Consider the following 5861-nt stretch of genomic DNA (forward strand, 5'->3'; position numbering starts at 1 on the left):
CCCAGCTGCACACACGGAGAAGAAAACAGAGAACACCCCAATCCTGGATGAAGAGAACTGTTTCTACAAAGGTGTGATCAAAGTTCAGAGAGGCAAGGGATTATACAGCATCGACAGAAATGACGGAAATAGTGTCGGATCTAAGATGGACAGAAAAGGAAGTGAAAATGGAAGGAGCTGATGGCTGGAAACCAAGCGGAGGAGCAGCGGGCCGGCAGCCCTGAGTGAAGAGCAGGCACAATGCGAGCAAGAACTGGAGGTGGTGGTCAGAGTTTCCACATCTGTCAAGTTGTAATGAGAATTAAATATGACTGAGCACATGCTTCATAAATGTTAGACACCACACCAGTGTTGGTTTGTTGGTTTGTCTCTCAGCAGACCGTAAGCGTCTTGAAGGCAGGGATCATATCTCAGACATTCCTGCTCCCAGCGAAGTGTCTGACGCTGAGCAGATGCTGAGTGGATCTTCAGGTGTTACAAGGATGGATGAATAAGCTGATTTCCCTTTAGGATTTAGACTCTGCCAGAATTTTCTGAACTTTCTCATCCAGAAAACAGCTTAGCTGGTCCTCTGATAATGTTCTGATAATGTGTTCTGATAATGGCAGAGTGGCTTGTATTGGATAGGTAGGTAGGTAGGTAGATAGGTAGATAGATAGACAGACAGATAGATAATTGATAGATATAGAGATGTTTATAAACTCTGAACAAAAGATAAAAAACAATTTTTCGAATACATTGGAGAGTAATCAAAAGGGCAAAAAGTGGAAAAGATTTAGTGCTTAAAAGAAAGGGAACACACAGGGTGAGATCCACATTTAACTGGCTTTTTAAACAGATTTTCTTGAGGTGCACAGTGGGGAGCTGGGGCTAGAGCTTGAGAAGAAATCTATGGTCTCATTAAGGAAGTCAGAATTTGGCACTGTCAGACCAGCTGGAAATTGATGGACACTCTCAGAGAAGAAGGAACAAGAGGAGAGCCCCCAAATCAGCATACAAATGCCTTCAAATTCGTAGCTGACTCCTGAACTGTGGAGCAAGATTCCAAGGAGCTGGTCACACAAGGAATGTCCATCCTTCATCAGGCCTGGTTTAAGACTGACCAGGGAGTGACAAGGGTGCCAATATAATTCAAATGGGAAAGAACAGTCTTTTCAACAAATGATGCTGAAAAAATTGGATATCCACATGCAAAAGAATTAAGTTCAACCCCATCTCACTCCATATACAAAAATTAACTCTGAGGGTGTGCGGGGTGTAGCTCAGTGGTAGAGCACACGCTTAGTACGCACAAGGTCCTGGGTTCAATCTCCAGTACCTCCGTTAAAAAGAAAAAGAAAAAGAAATAACTCAAAGTGGATAAAATACCTAAATGCAAGAGACAAAAACATAAAATTCTTAGAAGAAACACAGGAGTAATCCATAGTACCCCTTAGGTTAGGCAGCGGCTTCTTAGACAATGACAGCAAAACAGAAAATAACATAAATTGGACTTCATCAAAATTAAAACCTTTTGTGCTTCAAAGAACACCACCAAGAAAGCAAAATGACTACTTACAGAATGGGACAAAATATTTGCAAATCATAGATCTGATAAGGAACTTGTATTTGGAACATATAAAGAACTTCACATGGAAACAACCTAAATGTCCATTGAGAGATGACTGAATAAAGAAGTTGTGGTATATTTATGCAATGGAATACTACTCAGCCATAAAAAGAATAAAATACTGCCATTTGCAGCAACATGGATGGACCTGGAGATTGTCATTCTAAGTGAAGTAAGCCAGAAAGAGAAAGAAAAATACCATATGAGATCACTTATATGTGGAATCTTAAAAAAAAGACAAATGAACTTATTTACAGAGCAGAAACAGACTCACAGACATAGAAAACAAACTATAGTTACCAGAGGGGGGAGGGGTGGGAAGAAATAAATTGGGAGTTCAAGATTTGCAGATACTAACTCCTATATATGAAATAGATAAACAAGAAATTTATACAGTATAGCACAGGGAACTATACTCAGTATCTTGTAGTAATCTATAATGAAAAAGAGTATGAAAACGAATAAATGTATGTATATATTACTGAACTATTATGCTGTACACCAGAAACTGACACATTGTAAATTGACTATTTCAATTAAAAAAAAGAACTTCTACAACATAATAATAAATGGACAAACAACCCAATTTAAAAACAGTTAAGTGTCAACCTGAAACTGCTCTAAAAGAATAAAGCCTATTTTTTAAGAAATGGATAAGGATTGGTACAGACATTTCTCTAAAGAAGATATGCAAATGGCCAGCAAGCACATGAAAAGATGTTCAACATCATTAGACATCAAAGAAATGCAATGAGCTTGATTAGGATGGCTAATAACAAGTGTCGGTGAGGAGCAGAGAAACTGGAAACCTCCTATGCTGCTGGTGAGAAAGGAAAATGCAGCCGTTTTGGAAAACAGTCTCGCAGCTCCTGAAAAGGTTAAACATGAGTTACCGTATGACCCAACAATCCTGCTCCTACTTACAGACACAAGAGAAATAAAAACATACATCCACCAAAAAAATTGTACAGAAGTGTTACTAGCAACATTATTAATAATAGCCAAAAAGTAGAAATAAGCCAAATGGCCGTCGACTGATAAATAGATTTAATATATCCATACAATGGAATATCACTTGGCAGTACAAAGGAATGAAGTACAACATGCATAAACCTCGAGAGCATGATGCTAAGGGGAGGAAGCCAGTCACAAAGGACTGCATAGTGTAAGACGCCATCTATCTGAAATGTTGAGAATAAGCAAATCCACTGGGACAGAAAGTAGATGGCCTATTGCTTAGGGCTGGGAGGGTGTCAGGGAGAATGGGGGGGTGATGGCTAAGGGAGGAGGGACTTCTCTTTTGGAGTAATGATGAAAATGTTCAAAAATTGGACTGTGGCGATGGCTGCACAACTCTGAATATACTAAAAACCATTGACTTGTATGCATTAAATGGCTCAATTGTATGTTATGGGAATTATATCTCAAAAAGCTGTTTTTAAAAATGTTAATAAAACTGTTCATGTGGAATAGTCTTACAATGGGATATTATTTGGCAATAAAAAGGAAGGAAGTACTGATATACCACCCAACATGGTTGAACCTTGGAAGTATTGTGCTAAGTGAAAGAAGCCAATCACGAAAAACCAGACATCATATGACTCCATTTATGTGAAATGTCCACAAAAGGCAAATCCATAAAGACAGAAAGTAGATTCGTGGTTGCCCAGGGCTGGCGAGGTGGAGAGAAACGGGGAGTGACAGCTAATGGCCAGGAAGTTTCTTTGGGGGATGACAAAAATGTTCTAAAATTGTGGTGGTGGTTGCACAACTCTGTGAATATACTGAACACCGCTGAAGTGTACACTTCAAATGGGTGAGTTATATGATATGTGAATTACAGGCAGACCTCGTTATATTGCACTTTGCTTTATTGCACTTTGCAGGTATTGTACTTTTTACAAAATTGAAGGTTTGTGGCGACCCTGAATCAAGCAGGACTGTCAGCACCATTTTCCCAACAGCATTTGCTAGTTACTGGCCTCTGTGTCACATTTTGGTAGTTCTCACAATATTTTAAACCCTCCAACAGCAAAGAAATTACAACTCACTGAAGGCTCAGAGTTTTTTAAATTAAGGTATGTACATTGCTTTTTTTAGACATAATGCCATTACACACTTAATAGTCTGCAGTATAATGTAAACACAACTTTCATATGCACTGGGAAATTGAAAAACCCCTGTGACTCGCTCTACTGTGACATTCACTTTTTGCGGTGGTCTGGAACCAAACCCACAATATCTCCAAGGTACACCTGAAGATCTCAAAGCTGTTACCAAAAAGAGAGAGAGAGAGAAACTGACCCAGAAGCACAGACATCACCATATCAGTTGGAGGCAAGTTCAGAGCCTGTGGGGAGTGAGTTGACTGCCCTTGGAGCATGGGTGTGACACGGCTGAAGGACGGCCACCCCCTTGAATGCTATAGAGAGGAGGCAGCACCATGGTAGCAACACAGACAGAGGAGAGCTGACCCACAACCCCCACATATGACTCAAGCACGAGGGTTGGCAATAGGCTGTATCAACATCCCAGAGCCCCGGACTTGTCCTGTGTGAACTTGAGTCACCCAAAATCAGTGCAGCAGCACCGCTCTGAGGGTGGAGACCCAGCAGGACCAGGGGTGGCCTGGAGGCACCCTGCCCAGATGGCACTGTCAGGCTGCCTGGTCCAAGGCATTAGAGGAGGACTTAGAAATGTTTGAGGAAGGCACTGCAAAGCATGGGCCCCCTGAGGTGTGGGGCCCTTGACAGCCTTGCTTCTGTCAGTGGGCAGTACTGCAGATGGTACAAACAGAAAACAAGTAACAAGATGGTGGACACAATAGGGTGATGGAACTATTCCATACCTTGATTGGAACAGTGGTTCTATGGGTGTATACAAATGTCAAAATTAATCAAACTGTATACTTAAAATCTATGTGTTTTATTGCATGTAAGTTACACTTGAAAACAAATGTCTGACTTCTTAAAAAAAAAAAAAAAAGCTCTTTTCAGGGACTTCTGCACCCCACCACATTGCAAATCTTCCTAGATGATATTATCAGAGATAAAGGTGCACAATGATCTATCTCTGGGGCGTTAAGATTTAGGGATTGTCCTATTAACTTATCTATTAAACAGCCAGAGCTGGTTGGATGACCTGACTTGGGTTAAGATGCTCTGTTATAATTTTATTTGTTATTATTACATAAGTAAGACCTAGTATTATGGGAAAAAAATAATAAGATTCAAGGTAAGCAAAAAGTATAAAATAAAAGTCACCCATCATCACATCCCTTTAAATGTTAATCACTCCTGTGCCCTACCAGGTGCAAATTCTTCCATACATTTACAAAAACAGCAATATGCAGGATGCAGCTTAAACTGCTTATTTCATTGAATAATGTATTGTGAACCTTTATCTCTATTAATATATATACTTTAAAAACATCATTACAGTCGCTATTTTGTATTCCATCATTTATAATACAGTCTACTTACTCAGTCTCTTATTGTTGGACATTTGGATTGTTTCCTTTTACAAAAAATGCTTGCTATTATAAAATTTTTTCACAGACCATCCTTACAGCTAAATCTTTGCACACATCTTCAATTATTTCCCTAGGATAGATTCCTAGACGTGGAATTGTTGCGTTAAAGAGGGTGGGCATTTTTAAGGCTTTGACGTCAGACAGCCCTGACCTTGAACTCTGGCTTGCAGCATGGAGCCTTAGGCAAATCACTTTGGGTGATGAGTTTTGCCCTGGGCTCCTTCTTCTCCCTCTATCTGCTACTTGTCACATTTTACACTTTGCGAATTCGGTCTTGCACCCTTCCTCGACTATACACCCCAAGGGCAAGGCCGGTGTATGTTCCTCACCGTATCCTCACCAGCACCCAGAACTGAGCTCAGCATCTAATTAGAGGGAATCTGGTGCTGCAGGAGGAGTAATGATCTGGACAGAAGACAACCAGGGTCCATTCCCAGCATCATCACTGCCAACGTTATGGCCAAAGCAAAAGCCCTTCATGACCTGGCCTCACTCACCTGCCCAGACTCACCTGTCCAGACTCATCACCTTTCCCTCTGCTTTTACACCAGCAATTCTGGGTCAGTGGGTCTCAGAGCACACTTTGCTCTCGTGCATTTCTATGACTTTGCCCACATCTCCAGACTGGTAGTCCATACTGTGCCTTTGTGAACTTTAGGAAAAAATATGCCTTCTTCCCAGTGGAATGCAGGCTGGCTTTCCGGCCCTGCTCGTACTGCA

This window comes from Camelus dromedarius, chromosome 25 (assembly GCF_036321535.1).
Source record: "Camelus dromedarius isolate mCamDro1 chromosome 25, mCamDro1.pat, whole genome shotgun sequence".
In the NCBI taxonomy this organism is placed as follows: domain Eukaryota; kingdom Metazoa; phylum Chordata; class Mammalia; order Artiodactyla; family Camelidae; genus Camelus; species Camelus dromedarius.